Source organism: Onychostruthus taczanowskii, unplaced genomic scaffold (assembly GCF_017590055.1).
Source record: "Onychostruthus taczanowskii isolate IOZ18803 unplaced genomic scaffold, ASM1759005v1 scaffold80, whole genome shotgun sequence".
NCBI classification, from domain to species: Eukaryota; Metazoa; Chordata; class Aves; order Passeriformes; family Passeridae; genus Onychostruthus; species Onychostruthus taczanowskii.
In genome coordinates this window covers 2,272,660-2,290,889 of record NW_024505893.1, presented here as the reverse complement: position 1 = coordinate 2,290,889, position 18,230 = coordinate 2,272,660, and the positions used below count along the sequence as shown (strand labels likewise).

At 37.9% G+C, this 18,230-nt stretch overlaps 1 protein-coding gene across 10 annotated transcripts in view; it reads right to left on the bottom strand.

Moving 5' to 3' along the window:
- Positions 1 to 18,230, bottom strand: part of NRXN1 (neurexin 1) — a 672,393-nt gene that overhangs the window by 191,712 nt on the left and 462,451 nt on the right. The gene's annotated exons all lie outside the window — the stretch shown is intronic.

Below are 18,230 nucleotides of genomic sequence, written 5' to 3'. Positions count from 1 at the left end.
ATTGGAAGCAAGTTAATAGAGTTGGAGATAAGTTTCAGGGATGTGATAAAGTTAATTCCCCACCTGTCCACTCCTTGTCATATATCCCCAGATTTACAGCAGCTGAGTCCAGGAGCTGGGGCAGGGGGGACAGGGCATTGTGTGGCAGTGATCAGGAGTGGAAGAGCCACAGTGAGTGATTTGACAGCAATCACTGATCAACACAAAAGTCATCCGTCTATTCTGACATACTGGGAAACAACGTTGGTGTTTTGTTTTTCTTTTCCCCACCGCAATTGGAAGGTAAAAAATAAAATAAAGACTAAACAAAGTATGCTTATATGAACCCTGTTAAGGTGGCTTTTTGAAAGTTTATGCATTGTTTCATGCTTACATCTGGCTTTCTCTTCTAAACTGAAAAGGAAGAAGGAAATATGCTGATTAAATGCTGTCCTCCCATGCTAATAAAAAAAAAATCACCATTCAGTCAGATCCTCCTGACAAGCTCACGACTGAATTTTTTTAAAAAAATTTATCTCTAGAACATCAGTTTACTTGTGTCTCTACTTCAATTTACATAGAGTGTGTTAAAAAGAGTGTAAAATTTGCATGGAAGACACCACTAAGTATTACATGCACTAAATGGAAATCCCTTCCCCATTGAGAACTTTTTAACTAGGGTAATGAAATTTTTATCAGGTCGTAACTTAGAAGATTAGAAGACTGGTAGCACATTACTCTAAAAATCAAATCTGATTAATGTTTAATTGTAGCAATGTGCAGAGGTATTAATTAGGTGTACTTTCTATGACTCATAAATAGCTATTAGAGCAAAAACAAGAATAATTTGAAGATTAGCATGAAGAGAATGGTATACTTGAGTGGTAAATTATAATTAAATTGAATGGACTTTGTGTAAAATAATAGAAATTGTCATCCAATATAATAATTTTGATGCACAATGCAGTTATAACAAATTTTCCAGCGATCACGTCTGACACCTTTTCCTCAGGATATTATTTTTGTGCAGAACCCATAGGTGTGAATTAAAAATTCATTTGTGCTTTCCAATGAGAACCACAGGGCAAATCTTAAAACCCATTTCCTTCATTTGGTTGGTACAGCACCACTGAAGCATCCAGTCAATCTTTGTTTAAAAGGGGGACACAGGTAGGGCTCCTGATTTGTATATTCAATAAGTGTTGCAACTAAACTTGAAACTCTGAACCCTTGCATTTTGTATCTGTCTTTTAACAAATGATCCTCAAAGTCACACAGGGGTTATAAATCTTGTTTCAGGCCTCCATTTCTCCAGAGAGACACTTTTCTGGTGCATTTGTTACTGAGACAGTGCCCAGGAATATTCTCACTGCTTATTCCCCTTCCTACAGTTTTGCAGAACCATTTTTCTCTGCATTGGCTCTCCTGTAAGACATAGCTTACACTGTGCTCCTTAAAAAAACACTTCTACTAATAATAAACAAGGACTTACTGTTCATGATCTTGCAAAAAATGTTGAAAAAGTCACCAAGAGCACCAACATCTAAAGTATATCAAATGAATCCAAGATTTCTGCTTTTTTATGCCAACATAACAAACTTCAGGTATCTACTTTTGGCATGAGCTATGTTTTCTAAATGCATTTTAGCTACAACAATTGAAATTGGAATTAGCTCCTACTGTACAGGTCTGGAACAGTACCAGAATATAGAACAAATACATAATCTTGTGCCTAATGAAGAAAAAAAAAAAAGGCAAAAAAATGAAATAACTCATCCTATGTATTTTACTTTTAAATTATATCTTGTGACTAAATTTCTGTCATTATTTTAAAACCCTAAATTCATAACCAAAGATATGGCAATCAAATGGTTAACATTTAAAATTTTCATTCAAAAAGAAGTAAACAGGGCAGTGATGTAACACCAAAGAAACTTCTTCCCATTTTTATTTTCATTTAATAATAAGATTAGTAACTAAAATCAAGGAGCTGCATGTTGGTCAGGTAATCCTCTGGATTACCTCTGTCTAATGCTAGAACCATTTTTTTTTCTTCTGCCATGCAGTAAAAAAATCTTTATGTGGCAGGCCTGCAATGTGAAATTGAAAAGTTTACATTTCATGAAGGCTCAAAATACACAAGCTCTGAATGACAGATTTCTATTATGCACTGAGTACCTGCTCCACTAGAAATATCTTGGAAGTGAGAATAGAATGAAACAAATTTGGCACAGTCTTCATCAAAAGAGTATTTTCACTTTTCAAGAAACATAATTACTACTGGCAACCATACTTACTTATTTTTTATTATTCAGAGAATGTGAGGTGAGGAAAAAGTGACCAAAATGTTTTGCCTCAAGAGCAATGTGAGTTTTCTCCATTTACACTTATGTCAAATACCCTCTGAACTGCACGATAGCCAATAGAAACCCAACCCAACAACTTAACTCTCTGTCTAACTTTACAGCCGGAATTCATTTTGAGCAGGATTTGTCTTTTAAAAACATCTTTCATTCTAATGTATTGATTTTTGGTTACAATTACTGGCTTTTTTTCTTTTTTTTTTTTTTTTTTGAGTTTTATAACAAGTAATTGATACAGAGAATTATTATGTTGCCTATGTTAATAAATCAAGCAACTCGGAGACAGAATTCAGATTTAAAGCATCTCAGGTAGCTAGAATTGGTAATAAAAATGTTGTAAACTCCTTTCGTAGCTAGAAAAATACCCACTACAACATGTAAGAGAATGTGTCACCTAATTGCTCTGTCTTTTCCATCACTACAGTGCTTAATCATCATGTCCCTGGTCCACATCTCCAGACACATTCAATTGTGCTAAAAGATGACAAATTCAGCAGTATTAATGGATTTAGAAAAGGTTTTGATCTTTGGAAATGTACGTTGGGTTCTAGGAATTGTGGATGTGCCACGTTTTATGCTAAGAGCGGATGTACCGTGCCATTTTCCCTTTAATCTGTCCCTAATGCTGGGCAGCTCTTGCAGCGCTCTAAAAGTTTCTTGCCCCCTGCACTTTAAGTTATTCTAGAAACAACAGTTAGGAATAATTTCTGTTTATTTTAACAAAATATGAAATAGGCCACCATCCTGAATTTTGATTAAAAACCTTTCAGGAAGTTGTTGCCTTATGGATCCTGATTTTAGAAAAAGCAAGCAAGAGCAATCACAATTGTAATGATTATAAAAAAGACTATTTCATCATCAATATACAGAGGATGTGCTTTCACCAAAATTGACTAGAAAACATTTTTGTTGATATATTTATTGAAAAAGAAAATTTTCAAAACCCTTTCCTTCCTGATGAACAGAAAGAAAAATAAGCCTTGTACATTTCTAAAAGCAAAGAATGAAACAAAGATTCAGTTACCAAAGTGAGACAAAAGTTGACTTCTGAAGCCACAGTGTGGGAGTCTGGATCAGGTCCCAGTCTGAACTAGGTGGGGAAAGAATTTGAATCCAGATTTCTTCCAGTCCCACTGATGCCAGCACTGGTTGGTTATTGGTGCCAAGCAGAAACCCTTTTCTTTCTGCCTGGTACATTCTATCACAATCCTGAAAAATGTTCTATGTTCTGGTTTCCACTGAGAAATGAGACTGGGAGAACACATTTTTCCAGCTTACAGAGCACTACTGCCTAGATCAGACCACTGGTGTTTCTCTTGCTGCAGCCAGTTCCTGGCAGTAAACAGGAGCTCACAGACAGCAAATGGGTAAACCCTTGATTTGCCTCTGCAAGGTTCAGGTTTGGTGGTTTTAACCTATCTGAGATCAAAATAACAAGTTTGAAATCCTATAAAGCTTTCCCTGAGAGGGATGTATATGCTTAAGATAGGGAGAGTGAAAAAAAAAAAAAAACCGAAAAAAACCCCCAAAAACCAAAACCAAAAACCACAAAGAAAAGAAAGAAATCTGAGCATCCCAGCCAGGAAATTTATAAAAAAACCAGCTGAATACCAGCAGAAAAGCCTGCTATCTGCCTAAAAATCAGCCCTAAGTGTCAAAGCCCTGCTGTTACTTCCCCAATAGGACCAAAAGGAGAGGCACCAGCTTTTCTCTTGACACCATAATTTATTATCACTCAGAATGTGTCAGGCCCAAAAGGAAGCACAGCAAAAGTGGGGTGCAGGGAAGGCTCCACCATCTTCTCCACCTCCTGAAGAGATTTCATGATTATTCTGCTTTCCCCACACCTACCTTTCAGCTAACCTGCTACAGGTTAGTGATGTGCCTGTGATCAGCAACTCTCTTGCAATCTGAACCTTAAAAAACAATTGCAAAATACTCCAAACCAGTAAGCTTTCTAAAGCTTTCCTGATGTACAAATCAACCTTGGCTATACTTGAAAAAAAATAGCTAACAACGTTAGGAATGGTTGTGATAATCCTATCAGTGGTACATGTGTGGGAGAATATGATTCATGCAAAACCATTTCCCTGTCTTGATTCTTCATGTTACTGTACATTACAGGAAAAAAGCGGCACAAAACTCTCAAATATTTTCAGTGTGAAAAGGAAAGACTGTAGGGAACCAATTAAATTTGCCAGTAAACCAGAAGTGCCTGTGACTGGTGCCTCTAAGGGTCAAAAGTAATAAATTCTATGCACCACTATCCTGATATTACCCGTGTAGCAGGGGATAGTGAAGATTAATATCATAATTAGAAATGCTGAACAATATCTCCATTACAAGACAGATAAAGTGGCAAACCTGACAGTCACAGCAACAAATTTATTCATTGTTTTTCTTCCAACTGAATGAAAGGACGTACATTATCAGTCTGGACAACTTCTAATATTTTGGGTCAATGAAGCAAATCCACGACCTACCTTTGTGACTGCAGAAGTGCAAAATAAGCTGGTGAAGCTGCATGGCACAGCTTGGGGGAGAAGGAGGTTAGACAGGGTGATTAAAGGAGAGTGCTCCAGAGCAAACCCCAGAACACAGTTATCTGACACCAGCACACACAGAGAATTGAGATTTAGACCCAGAGAACAATGCCAAAGAGATAAAACCTCTTCCATGCTTAAAGCAGACTGAGCTTTAGTAATATGAGCCTGAAGTTGCGACAACTCTCAACAGACAAAGGATTTTTTTTTAAATCAACATTCCAGTAAAATCATTAGAAAGCTGCATCACAAATAGTCAGCAATGTTAATAAACTAGAGTTTACCTTAGAAATTAAACAGGAAAGCTTATCCTCCACGACTTGTGAGTGATCTTTATCTTTTAGATAAACTTCATGCACTATTGTGACAAGAAACCTTAAAAAACATTTCACAGAGCTGCACAGCTAAGTCTGCAGCCAGTGGACCAGTCAAATAGCTCAAAAAGCTGCAAAATAAATTCACCCCAATTGCACGTTATTTTCTCAATATAACCAAATGTGTTTTGCTCAGCAATCTATTTAGCCCATTGGGGTTATTTTGGATTTCCACCAGGATGGTTCAAATTACCTCACCGCTCCCACACATCGACCAAAGCAAACACTTGCTAACATTTGAGAGGTGGGCGAGGAGGCAAACTTAGTTACATCACCACCACCTTTCCCACAAGCTGACGAGGAGGCACATGCCAGCAGTCAGTGAAGAACACAGCAACAGGCCTTTGCAGGGCTGGAGAGCAATTCCCAGCCTTACAGATCCACATTTCTTTCCCACATTCAGCAGCAAAGCAGTTCTCTAGTGTTAAAAAAGAGAGGATGTTGGTATGGCAGAGAGAGAGATAGAGAGCAGGGTCTAGCTGGGGCTGCTGCACAGTCTTCAAGTTTGCTGCTGACACTAAGACCAATGGATATTTTAAAAAAACGCTCAGCAGCAGCATCTCACTCCCATTTCTGGGTCTTTAGGAACGATATCAGGGAACCTCACTGTGGTTACACCCAAGCATTCCTCTTACATCATTCCTGGACCCAAGCCTTCCAGTTAAAAACTGCAGCATAAATGGGAGCGTGCAACCTAAGAAGAACCTGCTCTACCCACCCCTTGCTGGCAACAGTGAACACATCCAGGCTAACTTTAGCAAAAACACACAGCAGAAGTCTCCATGGCATTCCCAATACCGATAGGAATGGAGCCTGAACTCAAATGCATAAATTAACAGGGCCAGCCTACAGAGCCAGCTTCACTGCTAGCCATCAAGGAGAAAATTTTTTGCAATACCCAGTAGCATTGTTGCTATTAAAGCACCTATTTCCTACCTTATGCTGACAGACAGGCAACACAGATTAGCCAGAGTCATGATTGTTAATAACCTATATGTACTACATGTATGCTTTTGTGACCGTCACTCTCTGTCTTCTCCTTTATGAATGAAACAGAGCCCATTCCTTCATTTTCTTCTGGGGAATTTAATAAACGAGAGCATTCCAAAAACTAGAGTGTATTGCTGATTCTTTTAGTAGCTGCCTTCTCTCCCTACCTCCTTTTGAAAAGCTAAGTACTCAGAACTGGACATCCTTCTTCAGCTAAGATCCCACAGAACTGTGTGAACATCAAACTCTTCCTCCTCTGCCACCCCCTGTGTTGTCAATGCATCCCAGATTGATGCTTGTCTGTGTCTGCAGCAAATTGCAATCAGCTGTAACTTCCCAATCTTTCCTGTAGAACTACTTCTAGGCCACAATTATTCCTCATTTTATAGCTGTGCATTTGATTTTTCCATCTTAAGGTACAGGAATCGGCGCTTTCCTTTGTAGAAATTCATCTTCCTGATTTCAGATTATTTCTCCACTTTATCAAGCTCATTTTGAATTTTAATCAGTTCTCCATAGTGCCTGCAACCCCTGTCTCCCCTCCTCCCACACTAGCACAGCTTGGTGTCATCATGTACCACACTACAGCTGTGACAAGGAGACGTGCTGGTGGTTTTTTTGAGTTTGAATATGCAGTGAAAAGCAAGAGGAAAGAAAAGAAAATCAATGCTTTAAGAATGTCAGTTTAAATAGCCAGCAAAAGATTAAAAGAGTAGATTAGGAACAAAACCCCAGAAATCTTAAATATCTTCCAAAGGATCATCTCAGCTGAGCACTAAGTTGTGACAAGTTTTTAGCTGTGGGGAAGGCATTGTCCACTAATTTAGCCCTTCGCAGCACCTATCTTTAATTATATAACCACATTAATAAATAAATGTAACCAAGGGAGTTTCTGTGTTTATTTATGGACCAGGCAATATGTGGTGGAAAACATGCAGCATTTTTAGTCTTTTTTTTTGCAGCATTTTTAGTCTTATTCCCATCTTAATTATATTATTCTTATATGTTTCCTGGAAAGAAATACCCAAATCATATAGCCATGGTTTCATTATCTCCTTTGCATTATCCATTGATTTTTTAGAATGTATTAACAGCAGAGCCATCTTCTATTAGCCTCAGAGTACATACTCAGGTGTTTTTGTAGGCAAGCAATTAGAAGACTGAAAAGTCCTCCAAAATGTTCCTCTGTATTGTTCCATGGAGAGCAAATCTAGAAACACCAAACAACTGCAGCATCCCATGGCACTACTACAGGCAAGAGTTACTGCTCACTGTGCAAAGTGACTTGCAGATGTATACACAAAATCTTGCAATTAAAAGAAAATAAAAATCCTCAAATGTGAAGTCACCTCCAAAAACGCTCATAGTTGCTATCCTACAAACAGTCCATGCATATGTGTTTATGCTTCCTGCTAAAACCCAACTCTTTTCAGACCAAGGGCAGGCAATTTGACATTAAACGTTCCTTATATGAACTTAATTATGAATTTCATAGCATATTCACTAACACGTCAAAACCCCGTTTGCTTTGGAAACAAGCAGTAGAGAATTCCCTTGCCTTTTCCTGTTTGCTGAGTAGCAAATCAAAACACTACAGAAACCTGGGATATCAGGGAAGGCTCTCTGGGAAGGAAATAAACCAAAACCAACTTGTCAAATGGGACTCCCTGCTGCTGCCTACCATGTGGTGCTCTAGTGAGCTGCATCTGTTCAGCTATTAAACATCGTGGTGAGCATGATACCGACAGCAGTGGCATTATCAGATATGCTGAGTGGTTATTACAGCCCTCTAGAATAATCTTTCCACTTTTTATTTTGGTTGGTAGAAGTTACTGTAAAGTAGTTTTACGTATGATAATGCTCTTTGTGCTTGTCCCTAAATGAGAAGGTACTGCTACACTGACAGCCTTAAAAATCCCATCTGCTATGCCAGGGAGACACTGAGTACTTTTGCTGGGGGAAGTCTCCATTGCTACCTGGAATTCACTGAGTCATGGAAAAAAGCCCCATATGGGGAGCAAGGGCATTAATGGGGTGTCACAGCAGACAGGAAAAAGGCAGTCTGTTGCATTCTGTTGTAGACAGTAAGTTGCAAGTCCATCAAGGGGAGGGCTGAACTAAAAGTAAGATATTCTGGACCCAAAGTAGATCATGATGATATCTGCTGTAATGCTTCATCCTCATCCTTCAATCCAGAGGCCTGGGATGAAGAGGAGTACCTGACCCAAAGGCATAATAAGAGGGAAGAATTCCCAGTCCTGCACAGGCAGCTTTTCTAGCCCACAAAGAATGTGTAATGCTGCAGCAGCAAGTGTGATTTACATCTCCCCGAGGGAACATCTGGACTTACATTTCACCCTTGACTGAGCATAGATCATCACCTACAAATTCCAGCACAAGAAGTTAAAGCCACGTTAGCAGCTTCATGCTGCTGCACTGAAGGCTTGGTGATAATTTCACGGAGAACTGGCAAAACTGAAGGGTTGTGTCTTTCCTTTGTTCCCCAGCATCCCTTATTCAACATAAGCTAGGTAATTATGGAAAGGCAGGAAATGCATGAGTCAGTTCCTTCAGCTAATCCACCCTCTGAAGCATTAGCATGTTTCAGTGTAAATGGGCTTTCACAAACAGCAAGATATTTAAGCCTTTCCAAACACTTAACAGGGAAACTCACCTGTTGTTAGTGGGATTGTTACATTAAACATAAGCCACCAGAACACAGAACACTGACAGTATCAGTTCATTAAATCTTTATCCTGTCTGTTATTGTTGCAGGAATTCCTCTGAGTGGTATGATCTAAGCAAAAAAAAAAAAAAAATTTAAAAAAAAATAGACTCAGCAGCAGCAGCCTACTGTCAAGTGGGAAGAATCACTGCTGGATTCAAAGAAAGGCAAATATTGTACACCTTGGTTGTTGCTGAGAGAGAAAGCAATAGGCTGCTCAGTGATCCACCAGCAGTGGAGATGCACTGATGTCAAGGGTGTCAAGGTAAGAGAGACAGTGATTAAAGAGCATAGGCAAGTAAGTGAAAAGAAGATGAAGATACAGCTGGCAGCCAGGGTTTCAGAAAACACAAATTTCCTGCTCTGGCTCTGCTTCCTGAATAAGTCTGGTACAATGAGCTAGTGCCAAAGACTACAAAATTTATGTAAGTTAATTGGGTGAAGGTAGGAGCCAAGCCCTGTGTGTTCAGTTCCACCCTCCCCTACGCCCACCCAGTGATTTTACTCCATTTTCTCCTCACTGATACAGTGGTGTAAGGAAACAGAGAAAGGCTCAAGACCATGAAACAGTCTAGAAGGAGAAAAGCAAACTAGCATTAAATATTAAAAGAAGTTTTCAATTTGGTGATGTCAGAGGCTTCACAGAGCAAAACCTGAATTAAGTAAGTGGTCTAATTAGCTAATTGTGAGTTACAATTAAGGTAGTATCTCACAAAACCAGAATAGTATTAAGATGAGCTTTCCTTATTTGCACAAAGTGATTAACTACATTAGCAATATTTACTTAAACAAATGACTGAATGAAAGCAGCAGGCTCTGTAAAATTGCTTCTGCACCTCACCTTCCAACAGTAGTTCTCTGTCTTGATGCAGATCCGGCTTGTATTTACTCATATTTCTGCAATATTTTCAAACAAATTGAAGCGATGGGATGAGGATTACTTGGATTTAGGATCAGAATCTGTTCAGATCACCAGCAGCACTTTTGGCCTCATCAATAGGCTAACCACTCTCACTAGTATTAAAAATAATATTGTTCATACTGCATATCCACTGAAAGACCACTACACTGGTACTTTGTGCTGCAGTGCACACTTCATCCTTATCCTCACTTAGGACTCATAAACTCAAAAGACAGGGAGTTAATGGCCAGATCATGGATTCTGGCTTTTATTTGTAGGAAACAAACCCTGATCTGTCCAGTGCAAACCTGGCTCTTCTTCAGTGGGTTAACAGCAGTCTGAGAGTCACTGTCCCTTATTCAAGCTGCCATTAGGAGCTAAAAGCATAGTCTAGGATATGCTGAGCAGGATGCCATTGCTCCAGTCTGTTTTTTCTTTTCTTTTTCCCAAACCACACACTGTCAGCCCAAAGTGCCTGAAACCTTCTACAGCCCGCACTGTCAAGGTTTCTGACACACTGGGTACACATTCCTTCCACTTGGTGTTGAGCCAGGCATGCCCAGCAGGGAGGAGGGAGTACAAATCTTCTTGTGCTTCTCTAAAATTAGAAAAGAACTAGGCAGGAATAAGCTTGGAAATATTATCAGGGCTGACTCTCTTACATATAACAAACTGTATATGCTTATTTTATATATATATATATATATATATAAGTATATAATATGGATGCTACTATGTCTGTGTCTAAATATAATAAACAGAATATTACCTCCATAGAATAAGTGGACAAAAGTACCCTGCTCTTGGATTTCACTCTCAGTCATCCAGAGCTCTCCTTCTCCAAATAATGACAATAATTTCCAGTATTTCAGTTCCTTCTTCATTTGGATGATCAGCCAGGTTATAGTGAACACCTCAATGGCTCTGCTACTTCAAATAGTCAAGTATCCTTTTAATCTTAATAAAGTTGCTAAAATGCCTGCTAAATTTTTCATCGGTGCTTTTTATACATGGCAATGTTCTGGGAGAGTTGGTGCCAAGTAATTAAAATATCTGCAACCTTCATACAGAAGGATGTTGGCTAGTAGCCAGTGCCAGGAATTTTGAATTACAAGTATGTGATTAGATTGTGGTGGATCTAAAACGTCAATGAGAGGATACAACATTAACTAGGAAAGGTGGGAGGCAAGATGGTCTATTTATTTATCTGTTCATCATAAAGTAAGTCCTGTGTCCTCCTTTCTGAAGCCAGAAATTTGTTATTTATACATGAAAAGCCTTTACACCCAAGGATATACCTCTTAATTCTGGCCACATGCTTATTTGCTTTGTTGTTGCTGCTTTTGTTTTTTTAATTAAGAGGAACTTATTAATGGTTCTCATCAAGAAGCTCTTCCATGTGAGCACACCATACAGTCACAACCTGAGGTGACTTCCCTGTTCCTTCCTATGCCTCATTTCATGGGAAAGAAATGAGTATGCAATCCCTGAGATCCCTGGATGTTTGCCACCTGTTTCACTGGGATTCACTGGGACTGCTGAATTTGCACAACACACTAATTTGTGTTTGAGGACATGGCAGAAGAACAAGCTGGGGAACAAGGAAAAGGGAAGAGAAATAAATAATCCTTGAAAATATGACTGCATGTAATCCATAGAGTACTTCAGTGCTTTAAAAGTGACAATGTAAAAAATTAGAGGAGCTTTATGAGGAGGTCATGAGCCTCTTCAAGTTTGTGCTAATTGAATATGCTTCGTCTTGCTTTTCCAAATTGATCCACTTGAATTCTTAAAAATGCAGAGTTTTTGTTATTAATATAACATGACCCAGGCCAAACCCCTTCTATTCCTAATCTTGGTGGTTTGTTTTAAGCTCAGAAAGAAAATTAAGTTCCATGTTTATGTTCTCTCCTCATGCCAGATCTAAGGTTCCATTTGTGCACAGTTTGCAACAATAAAGTCATAAGGAAGACTTGCCATCAAATTCAGTACCAAAGTTCTGGATCTTGAGCAGTTCTGCCAACAGATGGATTCCATTTCCAGTACAACTTTGAGATATGTGGGATCAGAAGGGAATTTAGAATCCACTACCTGATCTGTGTGATAACTTCATGCAACACCACAGCAACATGCAATTCTTTCCATATTGTTTTCAGCTGATTCTGATATATGTGGGCTCACCAGAAGTGTTCTAAAGATCTACCCACCTTCAGCCAGGCTTTACACCTTTTCTAGAAGGAAACACTTGAGGGGGTTTATAATTGTTGAGGGCTGGAGCACTGTGCCACTAACACAGTACTTTAGCTGGGAAGTTGGGTCCTACTGGCTGTGCAATTTTCTCTGGTCAAGGGCTGGCAGGTGGTGACCCCATTACAAAGGGTCAAAAAACAAAGGGTTTTGTGCTTTTGGGAGAATGCAAACTTCCTTCCTTTTTTGGGAGGGAAGCTTGCATTCTCCCAAAAGCACAAAAGGAGCAGGATGCATAAAGGAGTCATTTGCCGGATAGAGGGAAGAAATAATTTCTATTTTATCCCAAGACAGAGGAAGAAAAGGAGAGGAGCTGCCTCCCTCAAGCACATTTCTAGGCTGAGGAACCAGGCAATTGGCTGGGAGATCAGCTATACTGGTATACTGGACCTTCCACAAAACATCAGGATTTCTCCTTGCAGTGCTCCGTGATGGCAGTCAGAGTCAAACTGCTTAATTACATCATCTGTGCAAATTCCATTCATATTTTTTCATACATTAAGGTATCAGTCTGTTCTGTGCCAGAATTAGCACATTTCCATAACCTCCCCTCAGCAATTTGGCCTGTTTATGGCAAGAACAGACCACTGTTGCTCAATGTGTGATAACAGATTGTGCAGGGTATTCAAGATGAGGCATTAACAAATTGCTTATATAATAAAAGCCCTTTTTCAGAGCTTTTTTAATCTTTGTCTCTGCTGATTCAAAAGAATAACTTAACTGCATGGTTTCAAGGCATGACTTGACCATCTCAGTGATTAATTTATTTTCTTTCCTACAAAGTTAGATCTTTAACCTGATCAGTGAGGTAAATGATTGCTGCATTTAGTACAAATTCCCTAGATTAATTCATTGCTCCCATTCTAATTAACTTAATGTTTGTTTGCATTGAATTGCATTCTCACCTACCTGTCCAGTTCCATAAATGAGTCTTCTTTGATTGCACTGGTTTTTTTTATTCAAACCCATGACCAAGTCTGTAAATCCTTCTTCCATAGTAATTTTTTTTTTTTAGTTCAAAGGTTAACATATAGTCTGGTTGCTGAGATTTTTGTTCCCCAAAGAAAACAAACACTGTCCATAATAGTTAAACTTCCTATGGCATCTTACATTCACATATATAAAAGAAGAAAGAAATCACAAATAAATATTGCATCTATAAGCATAATAAAGAAATGTCAAATAATAACAGAATTCAGAATTGGATAACATCAGCCTTATGAAATTTTCTTGTACTTCAAGGTAGCAGAATATTAAAAACCACAACTCTGATAAACATAATGGTCTAAAGTCTTTCCAGGGCTCCAAAGTGATCCCTGATGCCCACTTAGCTGATATGATGATGACCTGGTTTTCAGAGATGCTGACTACATTCAGCTTCCATTGACTTTAGCCACTGTTGTGCATGTTCAACACTTCTAAAATATCAGATTTCTGAAAACTAGGTCTGTCCTTTTTTTTTTTTTTAATCCCTTCCTCGATGTGAATAATTCAGTTTTAACCTCATTATTATTTTATGAATATACAAGCCAAACTGGCCTTCCCAAATCTTTGCTTTCCATAGGTATGCATATAATAATAAGGAATTCTAGATCTGAGTGATGATTATTAGAAGAAATCATATTCTAGAAATATTATTTTTTAATATTATTAAACTCTTCCGGGGAAAATTAATTAGCTCCAATACAAACCACTAAAATCAAAGGTATGTTTATCATCAATCTCAGTGAAAGTACATCCAGCTCTCTAGGAATTGATCCAAATACAACCAAGTCAATAAAAATCAATTGACTTTCCATTAGACATTAAGCTCAAGACACGTGAAGTATTCAAAAGAGAACAAATGCATCAAACACATTTATCATAAAATATTGCAGCTCTTCCCCTGGTACACTCAAACACAGAACTCTGATCCTCACTCGAGTTTTTCTCCTTCTGCTCACTTGAGAGAAGGTCATTATACTTGCACAAGTTAAAACTATCCATATTTTATGGATATGTCCAATAGAGTCTAACAGAGTCAGCTATTAAAAGCCTGGTGTAGCAGGGTACTGCACATGTATAACTAAGAGACAGAGGGAGGGGAGTAGGAAATAATACTCATTTTAAGTTTGCTGAAAGTTTCAAGAATAAAATTTAAAAATGCCATTTCTACAATATATATTTTAATATATGTAGGATGTTAATATTTGGGACCAAGAGCATGAACTGAGTTTACTCACGATCCCAAACTCTATTTTCTGTTAAACATACAATCTTTCCGCTCCTGTGACTGTTCACCTCAGTCATTAATTGTATCTCTGAAGGACTCACAAACACATCTTGGAAGTCTAAGGACAATATTGATTAATCCATCATGCCAGTAATGCTACATCTTCCCAGTTTTTCAGGTTAATTGTGTTGTGACTTGCATACATTGATGCCATCTGTTTTATCCATACTCTACTTTTTCAGGCAATGTATTAGCAAATCTTTTGAAGCAGTTTTTCATGCTTTATCATCACAGTATTAATCTTCTTGGTTAGTGTTTCCCCTAAAATATTTTTTCCTAGTGACATGAAATAGAATGAAAAAAAAAAATCTACTGCCACTTACCCTGAGTTTTATTTCTTTTTATTTCAATATGTTTTCTATATCCTAAGTACAGATAGACTGTCACTGTCTCCCACTGGAATCACAGGGCATTTCGCCCCACTTTCCTCCCAGAGAGGGTTAGGACAACATTCAAAACATTGCCATATCTGCCTTATTCCTTATTTTAGACCTCTGAATGTTTCCTATGAGAATGTTCATCATCACTTCACAGAATTCTGCAGGTCCATACTGGTAAATGAGATTAATTAGTACAGTCTCACCCTGCTTGAGTTAGGAGAAGTGACCAGTTCAGCTTAAGTAGTTCATGTGCCCTAGGCTGGGTGTCTTCTCTGGAATGACAAAGCTTTATACTTTTTAAATGCTCTGCTGGCCTTATGCTCCATACAAACTTCTTGTTCTTAAATTCAAAATCAGCTATCACCATAAAAACAGCTGCTTTGTGCTCTGCAAACACTTTGATTTTCAAACAAACGACACAAAGAAGACACAGAAACTGCTGATTCTTTCCATCAGACATAAAAAAGTTACATTTTTTTATAAAGTCTTTCATTTTAACAATGAAAGATGAAAATAATTTACATATTTTTTATAATGGCTGAAGTCTGTTGATGGAAATATATCCTTCTCAAGCAGAGCAAATACCCCTTGTGCAACACAGCAGAATTACAGTTTTCTATGCTTCCAGTGTTGAGAGAAAGAGCAATTTAACAGGACTCTTAGCCCTTTGACATGATACCTTTGTCTAACTTCACTTTATTCCTCACCATAGGAAAGCTAAAAACTCAAAGTAGCAACAGTACAGTGCCTGTGGAAAGACAATGACATTCATATATTTGTACATTTTGCTTTCTAATGATGTGGGACAACAGGATGGGAAGAGAAAAAAAGTGGAGGTAGGAACAGGAATCACTGACAGAATTACCTAAGGGCACTAAAAGTCAGACAAAAAGTTAAGGGCAGGAGTGCACATGGTGATTAATTGGACACTGCATGAAAGCTGCTGCCTTTTTCCATGTGACATGGAGATGGATGCAGACCATGTCATGACAAGAAGAAAAAAGGAAGCTTGCAGTAATTATCAGTGTTACTTGTCCTTCATTTATCAATCAACAGGAGAGGAAGTGGCAGTATACTTTTAGGTAGGATATCTATTTCCTCTTGAACTAGATCTCCCAGCAGAGACAGCACAGGAGCCCACTTCCATATGAGAAGTCAAATGATTGACATGAAAGCTAATTGCTGCAGCTCTGGATTACTAAAACATTTTAAAATCCCTTTCCTGAAATACTGTGTTTCATAGGTGTCATGCACACAAACAGTCCTTTATGTTGCTACAGTACAGGTGGAGTTTTGTAATAATGTATCTTGGAATGTAAAATGTTTGCACTGGAACTGTTAAGGTTCTGGTAGCAATGCAGACTACACATTTTTAAAAATGTTTCTCATAAAAATAGTTATTTGGAAAGGTTATTTGGAGAGGTTATTTGGAGAGGTTAAATGATTAAATATGTTCCTGACCTAACACCAAAAGTGTGATTCAGATGATCAAGCAGCAATTTTCAAAATCTGAATTTGTTACAAGCTTGATTTCATTATTAGGTTTACATTGTTTTTAAGTAAACAGAATAATAAAGAGGGCAAGCACACACTGAAGTACCATAAACTAACTCGTAATTTCCTCTTCCATTTCTAGAATGAACGAAGTTAAGAGCAAGCTACCTCAAATCTCCCAAGCACCCTCCCCAACATGCTAATGAGGGCTATAATCTAATTTTTTTTCAAACAATAGTTCCAGGGGAACTTTTTTTGCCACTACACACAGATGAGTTATCCATGCACAGTGCATCTCCAGGTACACAGGCACTTTTTGCTCATGCATATTCACAGTGAGTGGTACATGCAAAAGAACATGCAGAATTAAACATTTCCCTCCTCCTAGTTTTATCAGCTGGTTTAACACAGTAGCTGCCAATATGGAAACATTTAGATCCAATAAATTATTTTTCAAGTATAACACATACGTAGACCTCCCTGTTTCAATGCTCTCTTCATTTTTAGAACTGTGATCTCACAATATCTTTCTGAGCTAAAATGGATCTCAGGTAAAATTCTCAGAAGTATCTGCAGCTCAACTGACTTTAATGAGATATATGGTCTTTGGTGTCAAAAGTGCTTTTGAAAATACTGCCTTTCAACTTCGCTTTAAATACTATCCTTATTTGAATTAGATTCTGGGAAATGATATCCCAATAGTTTTCCAAGCTTTACCTATCACTGACAACTCTTATAAAATTCCTTGCCAAATGTCTTAGGATTTCAGGTCAATCCCTCAGTGTCTCCACTCTAGGGACAGACTACTCTGAAGCTGCTCTCAGAGGTCAAACCTCATTCCAGTGAAATTTCACACAGTTACCATTTTGGTCTGAAGCAGAACAGGCTTCAGGGAGGTTCCCAAAGTCCATTGCAAAGGCATCAGGGAGAGGCCAGTATCACCTCACAGAGCAGGAGAATAAAAGGCTTTGCTACTTCACAGAAATTTCAAAAGAATTACTAAAGTACAATTTAACCATTTTCCCCATCCCTATTAAGCTGGTAGTGTTTCTGACCATAGAAAACTCTCAATTATTCTTTTTTTTTTTACCACCTTTCACTACAGCATGGGTATAAGTAAGTTATTTGAGAAAAAAAAAATTGAAAACTACAAACATTTATGAGCAGGCAATAATTTATCATCTCCAACTTCTCATTAATGATCATAATGTTTGCTTTAAAATAGAAATATCATGGCTAGATGGAAGAGCAAACAAATATTGCAGTTTTGATAGACTTCAGGTATAGTAAAATTACAAGGAAAACATTCCTTTGTATGCTAATGAACAGGAAAAAAACTGTAAGAAGAATGTAACTCTGTTGACCACAGAGGGTGGGTTTGCTCTGAGATTGCAAATAAAGAGGTAAATTATAACAAGACACCTGGTGTTTGCAAAGCAAATATTTAGATTCTATCTAGCTGCACAATACTTGCCTTGAAATATGTAGGCTCTCAGTTTTTCTGGCACCTGGGAGAAGTTGCTTTGTTCACATTTTCAAACTAAGATTGCAGAATACCAGCCAACTACTTCATCCGTGCGATTCAATGTAAGATAAGTGCATAGACAACCTCTGAATTTTATTTAAGGTTTTCTTTCTTTCTTTATTTACTCAAGCCAACAAATAAATAAAAAAAATCACCTTTGTCCACAATGTTAAGAGTGCCTTTGCAGAAAAAGGAGTCTGGGAAGATTGAATACCATAATCCCATCTAATTTTGAAAATTATTACTGCTGAATGTTTTCTGAGGGTAAAAGTGTTATAGATCAATAAGTAATTTCATTCAAAAGGAACTCAACTCTTCCTGAAAGTAGAGACATTCTCAAATAAAAATCAAATGAACACATTAACAAAGTTCAGACTAATCTAAACAACAAAATCTTACACTGCTCCAGTTATGTTTTTCTCAATTGATAATTTATT